We start from the raw sequence: 19,413 nt of genomic DNA on the forward strand, positions 1-19,413 counted from the left end.
GCTGTGAACTGGCTGACTGTACCAGTCACCTCACAATATACGCACACATCAAAGCGTCAGAGCTGTGAACTGGCTGACTGTACCAGTCACCTCACAATATACACACACATCAGAGCTGTGAACTGGCTGACTGTACCAGTCACCTCACAATACACACACATCAGAGCTGTGAACTGGCTGACTGTACCAGTCACCTCACAATATACACACATCAGAGCTGTGAACTGGCTGACTGTACCAGTCACCTCACAATATACGCACATCAGAGCTGTGAACTGGCTGACTGTACTAGTCACCTCACAATATACGCACACATCAGAGCTGTGAACTGGCTGACTGTACCAGTCACCTCACAATATACGCACATCAGAGCTGTGAACTGGCTGACTGTACCAGTCACCTCACAATATACACACATCAGAGCTGTGAACTGGCTGACTGTACCAGTCACCTCACAATACACACATCAGAGCTGTGAACTGGCTGACTGTACCAGTCACCTCACAATATACGCACACATCAGAGCTGTGAACTGGCTGACTGTACCAGTCACCTCACAATACACACATCAGAGCTGTGAACTGGCTGACTGTACCAGTCACCTCACAATATACGCACATCAGAGCTGTGAACTGGCTGACTGTACCAGTCACCTCACAATACACACATCAGAGCTGTGAACTGGCTGACTGTACCAGTCACCTCACAATACACACATCAGAGCTGTGAACTGGCTGACTGTACCAGTCACCTCACAATATACACACATCAGAGCTGTGAACTGGCTGACTGTACCAGTCACCTCACAATATACACACAGAGCTGTGAACTGGCTGACTGTACCAGTCACCTCACAATATACACACATCAGAGCTGTGAACTGGCTGACTGTACCAGTCACCTCACAATACACACATCAGAGCTGTGAACAGGCTGACTGTACCAGTCACCTCACAATACACACACATCAGAGCTGTGAACTGGCTGACTGTACCAGTCACCTCACAATATACACACATCAGAGCTGTGAACTGGCTGACTGTACCAGTCACCTCACAATATACACACATCAGAGCTGTGAACTGGCTGACTGTACCAGTCACCTCACAATATACACACAGAGCTGTGAACTGGCTGACTGTACCAGTCACCTCACAATATACACACATCAGAGCTGTGAACTGGCTGACTGTACCAGTCACCTCACAATACACACATCAGAGCTGTGAACAGGCTGACTGTACCAGTCACCTCACAATACACACACATCAGAGCTGTGAACTGGCTGACTGTACCAGTCACCTCACAATATACACACATCAGAGCTGTGAACTGGCTGACTGTACCAGTCACCTCACAATATACACACATCAGAGCTGTGAACTGGCTGACTGTACCAGTCACCTCACAATATACACACAGAGCTGTGAACTGGCTGACTGTACCAGTCACCTCACAATATACACACACATCAAAGCGTCATATTGGACACTTGAAAAATGGACCTCACAGAATCTGGAGAACTAAAATTGTCCTTTTGTTTTCCCCTAAAGTCACACAGACAAGCCTGAGTACGCCTGGGGTTAGCATTCCAGCCAATGAGGTATTTTCTGGGGCACAAGCAGGGCTCCTAAATTTTGCCTTTCCCCTCAGAGATGCAGGAAGCTCCTGCCATTAGCCAGGGTTGGATTCCTGGCTTCATATACATTCCGTTTTGAAGTGGTGTCAATAATTAGACCCCGCTGTAGAAACAGACCTGGAAGACAGTGAGTGAGTTAGACAGTTGGTGCCTGCTTCCTCCACCTAGCAGTCTTGTGACCTTGGGCATGTCATTGGAAATCCCTCAAGCCATGCTCCCAGAACTCATGAGTTGCAAGTGAACTGGAGCATGCAGCCCCTGGGGCTTTCTCTTGCCATGTGCGGCTCTATTCCAGCCAAGCTAATGGGCTGACTTTTGGAAAGGTGGCTCAAAGACACTCCTTTCATTGCACAAAGAAAGGAAATAAAATCATAATAATGAACTTGACACAACTTGCTCAGATCCAGCTGTACACTATATCATCTGTGGCTGTGGATTAACCCCACATTGCAAGACTTAAGAAGACAATATTGTCACGTTTCCCTTGGATTCTGAGGTTTTAAGGGGATGGATGGGGCCGATTTTTTGTTTAATCTGATTGTTACTAGAGCTAGAATGTCCACAGTGGTATCTTCCCTTTTATGTCTGGTCCTCTGGAACCAGCCAGGGACTGATCAGGCATTTCTTTCTAATGGTGACTCCGCCTGCGTCCTTGAAACTTCCACTTGGTGACTTAAGACTGCACGAACCACAGGAGGTTAACAGAGAATTGCACCCCAGTGTGGATGTCCTTATGGCATTCTGGTTGTGTCACATGTGGCCAAGGGAGGTCACACGTCTAACTCAACCAGGGGTCACTGTTGGAGGAAGCCTCAGAAAAGCAAAAATCCTGGGAAGTGTGTCAATAGCCAGTTCCTGTACTGATGTGAGAAGCCCCTCAGAAAGAGGTGTGGCTACATCCCCAGGAGATTTAAGACTCAGGATATATTTTGTTGGATTGTGCTGCCCAGAGATGATTTTCAGCTAAGAAATTATAATGCTTTTTTCCCGGTTTTATTTCTGTTGCTGTGATGAGTACTCTGACAAAAGAAACTTTGGGGGAAAGGGGATTTTTTTGTAACTTTGTAAGTCCAGGTTATAGCCCATAACTAAGGGGATGCTGCAGTGACAAGAGCTTAAAACAGCTAGTCACACCATATCCACAGACGAGAGCAGAGTCACACCACATCCACAGACGAGAGCAGAGCCACATCATATCCACAGACGAGAGCAGAGTCACACCATATCCACAGATGAGAGCAGAGTCACACCATATCCACAGACGAGAGCAGAGTCACACCATTTCCACAGACGAGAGCAGAGTCACACCATATCCACAGACGAGAGCAGAGTCACACCATATCCACAGATGAGAGCAGAGTCACACCATATCCACAGACGAGAGCAGAGTCACACCACATCCACAGACGAGAGCAGAGTCACACCACATCCACAGACGAGAGCAGAGTCACACCACATCCACAGACGAGAGCAGAGTCACACCATATCCACAGACGAGAGCAGAGTCACACCATATCCACAGACGAGAGCAGAGTCACACCATATCCACAGATGAGACCAGAGCCACATCATATCCACAGACGAGAGCAGAGTCACACCATATCCACAGACGAGAGCAGAGTCACATCATATCCACAGACGAGAGCAGAGTCACACCATATCCACAGACAAACACAGAGTCACACCATATCCACAGACAAACACAGAGTCACACCATATCCACAGACAAACACAGAGTCACACCATATCCACAGACGAGAGCAGAGTCACACCATTTCCACAGACGAGAGCAGAGTCACACCATATCCACAGACGAGAGCAGAGTCACACCATATCCACAGATGAGAGCAGAGTCACACCATATCCACAGACGAGAGCAGAGTCACACCACATCCACAGACGAGAGCAGAGTCACACCACATCCACAGACGAGAGCAGAGTCACACCACATCCACAGACGAGAGCAGAGTCACACCATATCCACAGACGAGAGCAGAGTCACACCATATCCACAGACGAGAGCAGAGTCACACCATATCCACAGATGAGACCAGAGCCACATCATATCCACAGACGAGAGCAGAGTCACACCATATCCACAGACGAGAGCAGAGTCACATCATATCCACAGACGAGAGCAGAGTCACACCATATCCACAGACAAACACAGAGTCACACCATATCCACAGACAAACACAGAGTCACACCATATCCACAGACAAACACAGAGTCACACCATATCCACAGACGAGAGCAGAGTCACACCACATCCACAGACGAGAGCAGAGTCACACCATATCCACAGACGAGAGCAGAGTCACACCATATCCACAGACGAGAGCAGAGTCACACCATATCTGCAGACAAGAGCAGAGAGAAATGAACGAATGCACTCACTTGTTTGTTCGCCTGGTTTAGCATGATTTCTTCACACACTCTTACGCAGTTTAGGCCCGTCTTCCTCGCCCAGGGAATGGCGCTGCACTCCATTTTCTCACATCTCTGAACAGTGAGACAACTCCCCACAGACCAGTCCACAGGTCTGCCTACTGTAGACAACCCCTCCCTGAGACTGTCTTCCCAGGTGACTCCAAGCTATGTCAAGTTGACAAAGCTGACCATCCCAGCTCTCATAACCTGATGTTCCAGAGAATAACAAAGCAAGGGATGAGCAGAGTCTTTCTTGTCCTGGGATGCAGGCTTTAGGAACTCGCTGTCCCTGCTCCAGCTTACAAGCTGATATCCCCTCGCAACAATCCATTACTTCATCCCTGCCGGGACGGTTGTCTGCACCCCACACATAGCGTCCACCTTTCTCCTCTCTTGTCCTCCAAGTTAGCAGTGGCAGAAAGGCCACAGCAGGAACACTGGCAGTGGGGTCCGTGATGGTGAGTGCTGGGGATGGTTGTCAGGTTGCTTGTCTCTAAACACAAGCTGAAAATTGATGGTAATAACAATGATAATAGCAACAAAACAAATTTAATGTCCAGTGTTAGTTAGGTATTATCATTATTTATTTTGTTTTTAATTATTTTATTATTCTATATGTATGAGGGTTTTGGCTGCAAGTCTATGCGCCACATGTGTGCCTGGTACCTTTAGAGGTCTGAAGAAGGTAGAAGGTATAAATGGGCTATTGGCCATTCATTTCTTTATTACACCAATCACAGCAATGTATCTTCACACAGTTTGCTAATATCCCACAACGTAATGATGTATAGGAATAATAATAATGTATTATTCCAAGGCATCAGTTTTACTGATTTTGCTTTTATTTATTGGGTAGAATTCTGGGTTAATCAGACTCCCCAGACTGTTAAATTGTCCATGTATTATTTTACTTATGCATATGTTTATCCTTTGTGTTTCATGCCCCTCATGGGCTCACAAGCTCACAGGCTTGTTATGTATACACATGCCTCCAAAGCATGGATTGTGATCTTATATGTAACATGCTGAATTTGCAGAAAAGGTAAAAGTAGACAGTTTTGTATGGATTTTAGGCCCGCTCAGAGTTAGAGATGCAGAAGGACCCTGGAGGGGGCGTGGTATTAAATCTCAATGGCATCTGTTTTGTTTCATTCCTATGGCAACACTGATAAGCCAGGCACTGGATGGACAGTGTCTGGCTCTGTAGGTCCAGCCTTTGGGGACTCCCACCTTCCACTTCACCATAAATCATGGGAGGATTTTTATTTATATTGCCATCCCATGAGAGTATAACCCAGTGGCTGTTAGTGGAGCCACAGAGTTATGTGGCCATCACCCTCCTTCTGGAATGTCCACATAATTCCCCAAAGAAACCTCATCCCTATTTATAGCCTTGCCCATTTTCTCCCTTCTTCTCTTCCCTTTCTTGGCGTGACCACTGGCCAACTTTATGTCTCTCTGGTGAGAAATAAAAACAGACCTTCTTCTTCTAGACAATTTATCTAGCAGGGAATCCTATAATGTGTGGCCTCCTATGGCAGGCTTATTTTATTTACAGTAATATTCAAGGATCATCCATGCTGTGGCATGTATCAGTAATTCACTCCTTTGCATGGCTGAGTAGTATTCTGTGGCACACACGCATTTTGTTTGTCCTGCCATTTGTTGCCTCACTGGGGGGAACTGGGCACTGGCGAGAGTTGCATTTGAAAGCTGGAAATCAAGGATACAACCAAGTCAGGAGGATTTCTCAGTCAGGAGGCTAAGGAGACAAAATTAATGTTTTAGGAAGTTACTATGGCAGGCCTGTGGCACTCAGGTCTGCAGGGAGGCAGAGATAGGAGTGAAGCTAAGCAGACTACACCAATCAGGAAAGAAACGTCAGGAAGACCCCTGTGTTGGGTTCAAACCCCATCTCTCTCTGGCTCCCCCCAGTTCCACTCACTCGCTTTTTCTCCTCCCCTTCCCTCTTTCCAGCTCCCTCTCTTGTCCCTCTTTCAGCTCTTTTCTTTCTCAGTGCCTTCTCTCCTTCTCTCTTCTTTCTCCCTGTCTCTCTCTTTCATTCTCTTCCCCCTTTCTCCTTCCGAATTTTGTTTCTTCTTCTCTCCCTCTATTCTTAGTCCCCTGACTTCCCCTCATTCTCTTTTTCCTTCCTTTCTTTCTCTCTACCACTTCCTTTCTGATTCTCTTTTCCTCCCCCTCCCTGCCTAGTTCCTTTTCCCTCCCTCCTGTGCTACTCCCTCTTTCTTTCCATCTCTCCCTCCCTCCCTTGCCTAGAGCCACCAGCCTGGAAGCTGAGCTCATCCCAGGCATAAGGCCAGGGTGCTTTCAGTCCTGTCTCCTCTTTCCTTCTGCATGGCTGTTGAGGATCAGCTGGTCACACGCCTTCCTGGAATGTGCATGATGATAATTGCCTCTTGCACAATTATCTGCCAAGCCCTGTCAGTAATGAAATGAATGATTTAGTTATCCTTGTTAGGAATAGCCCACAATGCTCAGAAACTCATTATGGCAGCCACGAGGCTGGCAGGAATGCCCTCGGAGGCACCTGCGAGTGAGTGGCTTTTACAATTAGCTCTCTCTTCTCTGCCAGATACCACAATCCCACCCTGCCCCCACCAGGAGCCAAGTGCAGGAAGCTTTATAGAGGAAAACCAATAAACAAGGTTGGGGCTAAGGTTCAGCTGCAGAGCTTGCTGAACAAACACGGCCTTGGGTTTGATGTCCATCACCGCAAGAAATAGGAGGCTGAGCAGAACTCCCTCTCTGCCAGCTTCCATCCACACAACATGAAACCACTTTCTCACACTGCATGGGAAGGCTTACCCAAAGCTCTGTGGAGATAAGCGCAGTGTAGAGGCCACCAGGGTTCTGAGGGAAGCTTGCTTAGCCAACTAAAGGCAGGGCTCAAGTGGGCACATCCTATGCCACCTTCCCATCCCCCACTGCCTCTCTGGAGGCTTTCCTTGTCCCTCTTTTCATAGAGGTGCTTCAGCCTTGGCTCCTGCAGCAGTTTTTCTCTACTGACTATAGCTGTTGAGTTTCAAGGGTAAGAAGAACAAAGGAAAACAGAGATGGGTGTGTGCATGGGCATGGGTGTGGGGAAAGTTGAAGCCAGGGATGCAGACAGAGATGCATGGTGTTGAAGGAAAGCTGTGCCACATGCCCATGTGCTCTCTTGTCTTCTGGAAGATTCTATTCAAAAGTAACTTCTTTGGGATGGGAAAGAGCGGCCTAGAGCAGAGACACCCCCTCCAACACACATACAGTGGCAGTTTGGTTTTGAAACAGAACCATTGCTCATTGACCACTCTCAAGGCAGCATACCTCAGAGGCCTGCAGGGCAGGGAAGGTTCCTGAACCTAACCTGGCTCTGATGTGGGAAGTCCTTCTGTCAATGTGTTGCTTTTATTAGTTAATGAATAAAGAAACTGCTTTGGACCTATAGCAAGGCAGAACTTAGGTATTCAGGGAAAGCTAGACTGAATGCTGGGAGAAAGAAGGGCGGAGTCAGGGAGAAGCCATGGATCCACCAGAGTCAGACATGCTAAAACTTCACTGGTAAGCCACTGCCACATGGTGATACACAGATTAATAGACATGGATTAAATTAATATGTAAGAGTTAGCTTATAAGAAGCTAGAGCTAATGGGCCAAGCATTTAAATAATACAGTTTCTGTGTAATTATATCGGGGCTGAGCAGCTCAAAACCAACGAGCGGCTCACTCCCTCCAACCTGGCTCCACTCATTTCATGGTTTCAGTCTGAAAAAGCCATGCTCATACCCACCTGTACTTAATTCTACAGCCTCCAGAAAGTCATTCTATAAAAATGTTGAGGCAGCTTACAAAGATGATGATGAAACAACTGGACCAACAAGATTCTGTAAGAGGGATAGAACGTGCAGATTCCCCTGAGGTTGCCAAGACAGGGTCTGCCCCTGAGAATCTCTGCTGTGACCAGAGAGGCAGCCTTCAGAATGGAAGAGGTACAGCCTTGACTAATTTTGAGACTGAAGAAGACACAAAATCAGTAGGAGCTGAGTGTGTGTATATAGCGGTGTTCCTAAGAAAGGTCTGTCATGAGTCTCCCCAGGCAACACCAGCACGGTGGCCAATAAGAGCTGGGGACATGACATTGACTGACTCTGTCTTCGCTGCTACCACAGTCATTTCTAAGATCTAATGAAAATCACCAAGGGTGCTCTTCTATCACAATGAGGGATTTGGTGGTGGTGGTGGGAACAGAAACATCCTCCTATTTGCATGGGATTGAGGACCATTTCCCTAGGGTGCCTTGTTCCCCAAAAGACTACCAAGGTTTGTTTATTTTATATCCCCAAAGTTAGAAAACTCTTTCTTTGATCTCAATGGAAGAGGCCTTATCAGAGAGGGAAGGTGGGAGGGAGGAAGGAGAGAATTGGGATGGAGAAAGGGGCAGAGAGAGAGAAGGGGGGAGAAAGAGAGGGAATAGCGGAGGGAAGGAGGGTGTGAATGCAGGAGAGAGGGAGGCAAAGTAGTGGGGGGTGAAGGGAGGTAAGGAGAAAAGGAGGAAGGAAAGAGGAAAAAAAGGAGGAGGGAATAGGAGGGAGGAGAATGGAGGAGGGGAGGAGGGGAGAAGAAGAGGGAGGAGGATGGAGGAGGAAGGGAAGGAGGGAGAGAAGTGGGAGGAGGAGGGGGAGGAGGAGCAGGAGGAGGGGAGAAGAAGAGGGAGAAAGATGAGGAGGAAGGGGGAGGAGGAGCAGGAGGAGTAGGGGGGGAGGAGCGGGAGGAGGGAGAGGAAGGGGGAAAAGGAAGGGCTTTATAGATGCTTGCACTGGATGATTGTCAGATCCAACAGAAAAAAGACTATTTTGAATGTGCATCAAGGTTGATTATGCTCCACCCTGAAGGACAGTCCCTGACCCAGTGAGCACAGTGCATCCCACTTACCAAGTGTGTATCTCTGACCTCCAGACTGTCTGGACCTAAATCTCAGCCTCACAAACTGTGTGATGTTGGGCAAGTTCCCTAACCTTTCTGTGCTTTGCTTCCCTCATTAGTGAAAGCTTAGTGTAGGTACAGTTTCTCGTTCTCTGCCTCAGGGAAGAACCATGTCTTACCTGGGGACCCCAGGGATGACTTAACCCACTCAGCGGTAAGACAGATGACCAAGGATCTCCCCACGGGCTGCAGTAGCTGTTCTGAGAACAGGTGGGCTAAGCAGGGCTGGGGGCAAAGCATGAGGGTCTTTCTACTGTTTTGTTTGGGGTGGACAGAGATCTTGGGCAGCATTTAATCACACTTCCTCCTCAGTGTGGAATGCCAGTAGACACACCTCTCCCTAGTGTGGATGGCCCATAAGCCGATGGGAGCACTTAATGGGGGTGGGGCTCAGTGAGCACTGGACTTCCTGGTAGACATCTAGCCCAATTCTCTTGCACTGACCTGCTATCCCTAGAGTAATGTGACTTCTCAGGATTTCAGGTCCTGCATGGCGGTCTCCCAAGACTCCCATGGCAATTGTAAGGATTGGGAGTGTGAAGACCCAGGGCTGGCAGCGGATGGCAACCAGCCTTCAGATGGCAGAGGTTTACCTTCCAAGAGCATCATCTCCAGGATTTGGTCCTAGGATGCTTGCATCAGGCTATTCAGGGTAGCCAGTGATCCAGTCCCCACAGGGAATTCGCAGCCTGTCTCTAGGATTAGACTTTGCATGGTACTGACAATGCTTGTCATGGGTGTGAACAAGAGCAGAAGCAGTGGGAGGTTTTGTTGCAGATGGACAAGGGACTTGGGTTAACACGAAGCAGGATGTGAGTTGTCAGACACGGAGAAGCAGGTAGTGAGTGTCAGGGCACGAGAGGATGAGACTAGCCCATGCGCAGAGCAGTACGCAGGTCTCAGGCCCGGAGGCTCTGGAGCAAGGGCCACCTGCAGACACTTTTGGAGCCTTCAAATGTGATTCTTCTGGGTAGGCAGTGGCACATGATAGGATGGTGACGGGTGTAAGGACTTGTGTTCTGGTTGGAGACCAGCTGAGAATCTGTGCAGGCAGGGTCAAGGGCACACAGGGGTGACTGCACACGCAGTGTGTACCCACAGGAGTGTGCAGCCCGGCAGGTGCAGCCCGGCATGGTTCCAGGCAGTCACTGTTTTTTCCCCATCTTGAGATCGTGCCATTGTCCTGGCCCCAGGTGTAGAAACTGGAGAGTTCCTAGCCGTGGTCCTTGGTGTCTTTACAGGGCTACAGTGCACAGTCTGTCAGAAGAGGAAACTGAGGCATTATTTCGTAAAGAGCCTGGTAGGAGAAGATGCCCCGGGGTCACTGTAATGCCAGATGCAAGTGTTCACAGACTGCATTGGCTCCTAAACTGGGGTGCTGTCCTTTGTCTTTGAAACGAGGAGGGTGAATGTGTGTAGGAGAGGTCTATGGACAGCCGTTTAAATCTCGGCTCTGTAGGTTCAGGTTAGGGGAAGTCGTGGGAGGAAGAGGAGATCCGGAGTTTGCAGTGACTACAACTGTCCTGCAGGTCATTGCTACACAGGGAACTGAAGGAGAGATAAGGATTCCGCAGGTTGAGACAGACAGAGGCCTGATCCTTCATCTCTGTGAGAAAGGGGCAGGGAAGAAACAGACTCAACACTGGGACAGGAAGCCAGGATTTACGCAGGGTCAGACAGGCCACAGGGCGCTGGAGAGGCCCGTGCACACAGCTTCTAGGTAGTGCCACTGATTTTACTTTGATGGTTTATTTATTTATATTTTATTATATTTTGAGACAAGATCTTGTCATGTAGCCCAGGTCAGTCTTGAGTTCATGCCTACATGGTAAGAGCACCTTTGCAAGAGACGATGGTCTGAGACAGTCCACACCGGGACGGTAGAAGACTGTCCGCCTCCTGTGGTGCTCTCTATCCTGAGGGCCTCCTGATCCCTGTCCCCTATTCCTCTGGTGCCTCTTTCTCTCTTTGACTTTAAGAAAAGCAGGGTGAATGGTCAGAGTGGACACAGATGGCTTTGTGTCCACAGATGGAGTAACTTTTGCCACCGTTCAGCCATGACAAGTTCTTACGTTCCAGGGTAGGGTGTGTAGATTAGAAATGTTAGGTAGGAGGAACAGGGATGTGAAAGAAATACAGAGACATAGGATCGTACTGGGAGGGCAACTCGGTGAATATTGAATATTGAATTCGCCTGTATTAATTTTCATATACATTTATACCCCTATACAGAAGTGGGGGAAGAAAGCAAAAGACAGCTTTACCATGACACAAAGGACAACCAGAACAGTTGCTTGCTTCAGTACTTGAGATATCAAGCCATTATTTCCTGAGTAAAGCATTTTGAGGCAGGAATATGCAGTGAACACACCTTAGACCAAGTATCCTGTAGGCAGCCACTCCCAATATCAAATCCTCCTATTTTAAAAGAAGGAGCACAGGAATAGGCTTGAATTCTCTGGCCTTTGGTCAGGGTGGAGCAGATCCACCTCTATGGGCCATCTTGATGTCCAAAACACCAAGCAACCACACCTGACGTCAACAGCTTTGAAAGAGCAAACATAAGCTCAAACTCTCTGACCTCCAGTCAAGGTGGAACAGGCTCACATCTGTGGGCCTGCATGTGAGTGTGTGAATGCGTCTGGGCGTGTGAATGTATGTGTATGTGTGCATGCCTGAGAGTGTGTGAGGGGACAGGACTCACCAGCAGACCAGAGCACAGGGTCAGAGAGCTTCCAGGTGAGGTGGGGCCAGAGGATGCTTCAGCCGGACTCCTGACAGCCTTCACAGCTGGAGCAACAATCCTGGTGGCACTCACCGAGGAGCCAAGAACAGCCCCTGGAGGAGTAAGTAAACAGTGAAGGACCAGAGGGTTCTGTGGGAGGAGGAAGGAGTCAGGGATGCTCCGTCGGAGCCAGCCTTAAAGTATGAGATGAGAGAAAAACAGAAGAGGGGGCTCCTTTGCACCTGCGTGGCCCTGACCTCCACCCCTTACTTGACGCACTTATCTCTAACCCTGTCCCTTGAATCCTGTTATCTCGAAGCCACTGCCATAGACTGCAACTTTCAAATAGAGCAACCAAGGGTGGACACAAGGACCAATGTGGCCAATAACATGCTTTGCAGTGTATGGACGGTGCATGTCCAATATCCCAAAGCAAGTCCGGAAACCAGTGGCCATGTCAAGGAGGTGGGGAGGAGAGTCATAGACTCACGGAAGGAGGCAGGAAGTGCAGGCCGCAAGGGTTTAGACGAGATGCAAACCCTGCTTCTACTTACAGGTGCTGCCTTGGCATACCCTGGAAAGCTGTGGAATACACAAGTCCAGGCCTCAGACAACAGAGGTAGGAGATAGTGCTGGGCAATGAGAATGTTCATTTGTTCACTCGGCCTACCTGACATTCTGAGGTTAAGAGGTGGGGCTGAGCTTGCTTTGGAGCCAGCTAAGGGAGGGCTGGGGGTGGTGGAACTGCCATCCAGACAGCCATTGTCCCTCTCTGCTTCTCTGGATTCAGGGACACTCCTGGCTTCTGGTACCTATGTCACTCCCAGAGAATCAAACAACCTTCCTAGCTCTCAGCTTTCCCCAGGCAGCAGTAAGCCCTGTGGTTTTAGTCCCAGGGGGACCCTTAGAACTGGCAGGATCTCTTGCCTGCAACTTGGGCCCACTGTTCTTTCCAGGTCATGTATTCTGATAGGTGTAGGTCCTTTTGGGGGCACCTAAGGGATAAGTCAGAAGGCCCTGGAGGAGTCACCGTAATGCCTAAGAGTTCCTTTTCATCTGTGACCATTCTACCCCTGTGATCAACCTTGGTGAGTCATCTTAACCAGAAGTAGGCTTAAGATCTGGTGGCTAGACAGACGTGTGAATTCACCATGGCTCCAGACCACACAGCCACTACCATTTCTGCCTGTTGCTGCGAAACTCTGTCCAGCTCTCTAAGCCCACAAATGGGCCTTTCCTCGGATCTTTGGGAACCACGATTCCACAGGCTCGCAAGGAGCTTTTGCTGTGACAGTCACAGCACGTACCCCAGGAGGCTCCCAGTGGGGACTAAGGCAGGGGTGTCAGTTGATTTAGGTAATTATGAGTCAGGGGAAACAGTTAAAGGCACAAGTTGGGGGCACATAGGAGGGGCAACACCTGCCCCTGGGCAAGGGCTTGGGGTGTCAGATAAAGCTTTTCATGAAAGGTGGTAACAGTTTGTGCTAGTGACAAGAAATAAAGTGAGCTGGGCTCAGAGGCCCTTGTCACACTGCTGGTGGAGGCACTGAAGCTGCAGAGGGGTCAAGCACATTACAGATGTCAGGAAGCAGGGTCAGATGCAAAGCGAGGTGCTGTGACTGTAGAGCCTGTACCCCTCCCCCATCCAGAGCCAGGTGTTCTGACTACTTATCCATACCCTCTAGAGGAACCAGTGAATCGTCCAGATGGTGCCTGGCCCGCCTGCTCCTTCCTTATTTGTTTACCGTCTGCCAAAATGGCAGAGTTGACCCACTCCAAACACCAAAAGATCTAACACTACCTTCTTGGGTGGCTGGCAACTTGGCTGAGGTTGAAGGGCCATAGTTGTCCCTCCTTCTGCCATTTCCAGAACCTGTGGAGGAGCCACCTCTGGGCTCTGGTTTTTCTCCTGATCTGTGACTTATTTCTGTCTCCCTCCTGAAAGGCCAAGTTTAAAGGCAGGGCCCATGACTTAGCAAATCTCTTTAAATAAAGGTAGGCCCTGTAGAGTGGCTGGTACTGGGTGGGGCACACAGATACCTCACAGGACACGAAGTATGCCCTAGAGAACTTGTCATTTTATTGGGAGAGCCAGCCACTCCGTCTGCTGCCACTCTAAACCTTGGCCACTCCCCCTCTCAGCCATGCCAGCTTCTTGCACAGAATCCTCAGTAGCTCCCTTGGCTTCCATGACCCTGGAAGGCAGGTGTTCTGCCAGTGTGACTTGGTGCTCAAAACGGTGCTCATATGGACAACCGTTGAGCGAACCAACACAATATTGCCATTTATCATAAATAAATAGTAAATCAATCAATGGCAGAAGCCATGTTCCTTAACCAGCCTCCAGCCCCTTCCTGAACCACCTCTTTTCCTTTGATTCTGGTGGGGGCCTGCATCCCCGGTCAGGGATCTCCATCCACCTAAAGCTCCCCTGGAGCTCAGAGCATTTGGTTGCTGTATTCTTGAAGCAGTATCTCCTCCGTTTTGTTGGCATTTGTCCATCTTCAGTCTGCCTCTGACCTATAGAACAACTCCTGTTCTCTAGGCACCAACCTTGGAGGTTGGAGTGCATCTTCCGTCCTCAGCCAGACTTTGAGCTCCTTGTGTATAGGAAGGATGGAGGTGCAAATTTAAGTTCAGCCCAGCCCCTTGATCCCTTGATACCCAGCAGGACATCATACATTGTCGATATCCCGAGGGGTTTGTAGTTGTGGTCTCTAGTTTCACACACGCACGCACGCATGCACACACACGTACACACACACGCACGCATGCACACACACGCACACACACACGCACGCACACACATACACATGATCTTGGACACAGTGGAGTGTTCTCACAGTGCCACTCAGTATCAGTCTTCAAAGCCATGAGTTTCAGTGTCCTGATCAAACTTTGTGACGTGATCCTCAACTTTGCCCCCTCCTTCAGGTTCATGACTGTCTGGCTCCTGGCTGACCACAGTTCCTTCTGCTCGCCTCTTAACGACAGGGAGCTGGGGCTGAGGCTGGGACTGAGCACATGGCTGGAAGTTACGGAGAAAAACACGTGCCTGAAGAACCACTGTGAGCGGCCGGCATGAGCTGGGGTCCCCGGAGCCTTCTGAACTGGGGCCGTGAAAGGCTCCCCTGGACTTTACCAGTTTGGATGTCAGTTCCGCCAGTTCCTTGTCATGTGACGTGGAACTTTCCTGAAAGTGGGGTTGGGGTGCAGTTTGTATGTATAAATGCAGAACTACAATACCCACTAACTAAATCGCATCATTATTGTTTGTGCTTCTATTTCAAGTGGAAGCAGAGGGTTAGAAAGTTCAATCTGAGGCCCGATAAGCCACTGGATGGAAAATGAGTGTAGGGTCATGGGACCTGGGCAGGGCCCCAGTGTGAGAAAAACAGCTCCCAGGGGAGCAGATCCAACTCAGGTCTCAGCCTCCACCTTGTGTGCAGCAACCAAGAAGCCCCTTTGCTTTTCTCTTCCTTTCTTTCCTCTTTACTTTTATTAGCCTTTTTCATGGTTGGGGACTGAATAACCTAGGACACGGCACACGGCCTCTGCCACAGAGCTGTGTCTTAGCTCTTTCCATTTTTATTCATTTTTATTTTTTAGACAGAGTCTTTTACTAACTCTCCCAAGTCAGTCTTGAACTAGTAATCTTCCTGATTCAGTCTCCCTATGAGCTGGGATTACAGGCCTGGCTAACAATCTAAGTTTTCAACAACAACAACAAAAATCCTTCCACGATCAAGGTTAGGCTTGGCATGTTCAAAAGTCCTTTTGCGATCACCCAGAAGTTTCTCCCCTTCTTTTCCAAGCTAGGGGCCATCTGCCTGCAAACAGGTAGACACCATGGGAACAGAAGGCCCATAGAAACAGGCAGAGTGGCAGTTGGGCTCCCCTGGTTAGCCCTGACAGTAGCATGTCGTCTCACTGAACTTCCCCTTCACGCTCAGCAGATGGCGACCGTGTGCTAGTGCTGCTGATTCCCTGACGCCGCGGAATTGTTTGCAAGGTAAAAAAAATAAATCCTCCCCCTGCTCCTGTCTGGAGCTCTATTAGGCAGGTCCACATGTCATTCCAGGTATCCACAACAGGTGCTTTCCTTCAGCTGGATGTCAGAGCTTGGTGCCGGTCCCTGGACAAAGAGATGCTGGGGAGGTAGCATCTCCCTTCCTTGGGCTTCTCACTCTTCATCTCTGCACCTGCATGGAGGTGGGTACCTCTCGCCCGATAGCAACGGGATTCTAGATTAAATGGAAAATGAACAATCTAAAAGACAATATATGGCAAAGGTCATCAGACAGCGAAGGCATCTTTACATGTCAGTGGGGGAGGAGCCTGGCTGGGAAACCCTGAGGGTCTGCAGGATCACGTGGATGGATCAGATCGTAACTCACGTGTGGCAGTGTGAAAACGAGGGGCCTCTTTCTTGTGAGCCTCTTACAGGTCTTGTTGCCTGGGTTCTAGAAGGAAGAATGAGATGTCGGAAGGATCCTAGTCTCTGAAACCAGACTACCCAAACCCAGTTTGGCCATTTATTAGTTGTGTGCCTTTGGACAGCATCTAAAATTCCAGAACCTCAGTTTCCTTATCTGTAAGGCAGAGGCTGCAGGAGCTTAAACTGCACACGGTTATGTGTAGTCTGATTGGTTTTAATAATAAAAACCCAGAGTCAGATATTGGGGTACATGCTGAAAGATCAGAGAAGTAAAGGAGTCAGCCACTAGAGAGACTTTTTAACTATTCTGAATCCTCAGACTGAAGGGGTCAAGATCCTTTCTCCATGAATCCTCATACTGAATTCCTTGAGATGTCTCTGCCTGCCCAGCCATATTCCTTCCCGTCTCCACCTCCAGAGTGCTGGGATTAAGGGCATGTGACTCCCAGATACTGGGATTAAAGGGGTGAGCCACCACCACCTGGCTGTGTTTATCTTTGAGACTGAATCAATCTCATGCAGCCCAGGGTGGCCTTGAATTCACAGAGATCTGTCTGCCTCTGCCTCCTGATTGCTGAGATTGAAAGTGTGCGCAACCATTGCCTGGCCTCTATGGCTAACTAGTGGCTAGCTCCGCACTCTGATCTTCAGGCAAACTTTATTTGTGAGATCACAAACAAATTATCACCACAATTATGTATTGTTTAAAATGATTATAGAGTCATAATGTATCTGGTATAGCATAGGTGCTAAGCTAATGTTTGGCTGCTATCATTTTTCTTTTGTTTTAGTTTTTCCTTGAGGAAAATAACTAAATCACCTGTCCTTCCCAAAAGGGTGTCTGAAGTTCCAGGAGGAGACGAGCCTGGAGAAAGAAGACCCCAAGAATGGACACAGTTCCCTTCTCCCTCTCAAGGTTTTTCTTCCGCAAGAACCTAAATCAGGTCTTCCAGCATGTCTATTGGCATGGTACCATGCTCTTCAACTGGTGGGCCAGAGTCCAGTGTGTTCTGGCTGGGAAGTTATGTGATGTCCCTGTGGAGGTTCGGGAGGAAGCAGGTCGCTGCTGGGCTGAGTGACAGCTTGGGAGATGGACATCTCTGTGTTGGCATAGCTTGTCTCAGAGCTGGCCCTTCCCTGGGGTCATGAGGTCAGACCTTTGCTGCTCCTTAGCACCTCCTGGAGGCAGGGAAGGAGGCCTTCCAGGAGCTCAGTCAATAGCCCAGATAGTGAGCTAGGGTGGGGGTGGGGGAGTAATTCACACACCCACATAGTATCCTGCACCCTCAGCTGGCTCTCCATCGTCAGCTTAGCCAGATCTCAAGGGGAAGCTTACTGAGGATTTTCTCTACAGGTTTGTGGGAGTGTGCCCAGCTGTGAGGGAAACATCTCCATCCTCTGACTGGTGAGAAGACCCTGTTAGCTCCAGGATCCTGAGCTGAACCCTCAGTTATGCTTTGAGCTACAGTTGTGTTGATACATGATCCTGAACAGGCCTTTCTTATCCCAGCGTCTTCCTTGGTCTTCCTACATGTTGGAGTCTCGGTAGCTACCACCTTTGTTCTTTGAGCTAACCACAATAAATGAGCATGACAGGAAATGTTTAGCAGGTGCCCAGGGCTCATTCCCATCAGCTACAATGTGAGAGCTTCAGCTAGATGACCCATAAGGGCATATGTCCTGTGACCCATGACTGCTGACCAGACACAGGTGCCTGAGTACCTTGAGGCGTAGGGGCCATCACTGGCAGATACTGGTGACAGTCATAGGGACCGGGAGTCCCTTGGCTCATCGTCATTGCTAGCATGACGAAACTGGACAACACATGTGGGTGGCTGATAAGGAAAAGGTTTGGGAAGATTCCTGGAATCATGGGCTGGGGCTAGAGGCTTTTTCTGAACAGTGAGAGGTCTTCCTTCTGCTGGTGGACAAGGGGCCTAAAAAAGAGGACCCAGGGAAGGGTGTGGTCCCTCCTCAGGATGGCTTCTGATGCTCTCCCCTTTTCCTCCTATGTTTTCCTTCTTCTAGGATCAGTCTATGGCCGTCACTGCTCACTCTTTCTGCCATCTCTTCACCAAGTGCCCCTCACAATGACTTTCAAAGCAACCATGGTTTTCCATGTTGGTCTCACCATCCTTCTTCTCTTCAGCTTCCACCAGAAGACCTCTCCCAAGGGACATGGGAAGAGGCTGACTGAGGACGACCTAGGTGTCTCCATGGAGACCTGGGTAGAGCAGCTCTCAGCTCAGCAGACCCCGCCCCCAGAGCTGCGGATCATCGGGATCATCCAGTGAAAGGAGAATCTCTTCCCTCCTGGAGTTCAGGAGGAATGCAGTAGAACCAGGCTTCCTACCCACTGCTCGCAGGGATTTGTAGCTATTTGTGTACCTCCTGCCTCTACTAGATAGAGTCCCCTAATGGAAGGGACTGTCGTCTTTTCATTGGCCACTGCACTGCTCATTGACTTCATCCCAACAAATGTGCCTCTAAGATTTGGCGTCTGCAAATAGTGGTCATGGCCACTGGTAAAGAACAGGCCTGGGTGTGGACACAGTCAAGGATGCCTTGCTATCTGGCTTATGGGAAACTTACGTGGTTTCCAATGTGGCTGTGAACAGTTACCCCCTCCCCCACCTAGCTTTGGGCTCACCATCCTCTACACACGTGTCTCTGTAGTTCTCTGATTCCATAGTACATGGTTAGGAGGGCAGAAAGGGACATATGCATGGATCAGAATTGTTTTGTCAACCTGTGGGGTTTCTTCTTTGTTCAATTGTTTCTTCTATAAATATCAGCAAATAAAATTATCTAAGATTGATGCTTCTCCTGTCTCAGTGGGAGACACTAAGAACTCTGAATGTAAATTGTGCAACAAGCTTCTACCGAGGAATAACGGGACTGGTGAGAAATGGTTGATCTTCATTTAGTTCACACATAGAAGTCTCCTGACACACACACCGTGAACAGCCGAGGCAGGTGAGTGAGCTGGCCCCAAGGTCATAAGAGCAAGAGAGCTACCACTGTCTCCCACTAGCTGCAGCACTTGGAGGAGCCGGCCCTGAGCATCGCCAGGGCAACCCGACAGAACCAAGCCATCCTGTTGGTGGAGATGTGGATGAGCTGGCCCCGAAGTTGTGAGCATAGAAGAGCTGTCCCCATCACTCATCTGTCATATGGCGGCACGGGTGGCAGAAAGAT

General features: G+C 49.2%; 1 long non-coding RNA gene across 2 annotated transcripts; it reads left to right on the top strand.

Moving 5' to 3' along the window:
* Positions 1 to 9,476: 9,476 nt before the first annotated feature.
* Positions 9,477 to 19,033, top strand: LOC142855999 (uncharacterized). Of its 2 annotated transcripts, XR_012911577.1 has the most exons (5): positions 9,477 to 11,898; positions 12,334 to 12,396; positions 14,712 to 15,989; positions 17,052 to 17,760; positions 18,244 to 19,033. It is a non-coding gene; the product is annotated as an uncharacterized LOC142855999 (long non-coding RNA). The 2 variants fall into 2 exon arrangements; XR_012911576.1 differs by having other exon boundaries at positions 9,477 to 12,396.
* The last annotated feature ends 380 nt before the right edge of the window (positions 19,034 to 19,413 follow it).

Source organism: Microtus pennsylvanicus, chromosome 8 (assembly GCF_037038515.1).
Source record: "Microtus pennsylvanicus isolate mMicPen1 chromosome 8, mMicPen1.hap1, whole genome shotgun sequence".
Taxonomy (NCBI): domain Eukaryota; kingdom Metazoa; phylum Chordata; class Mammalia; order Rodentia; family Cricetidae; genus Microtus; species Microtus pennsylvanicus.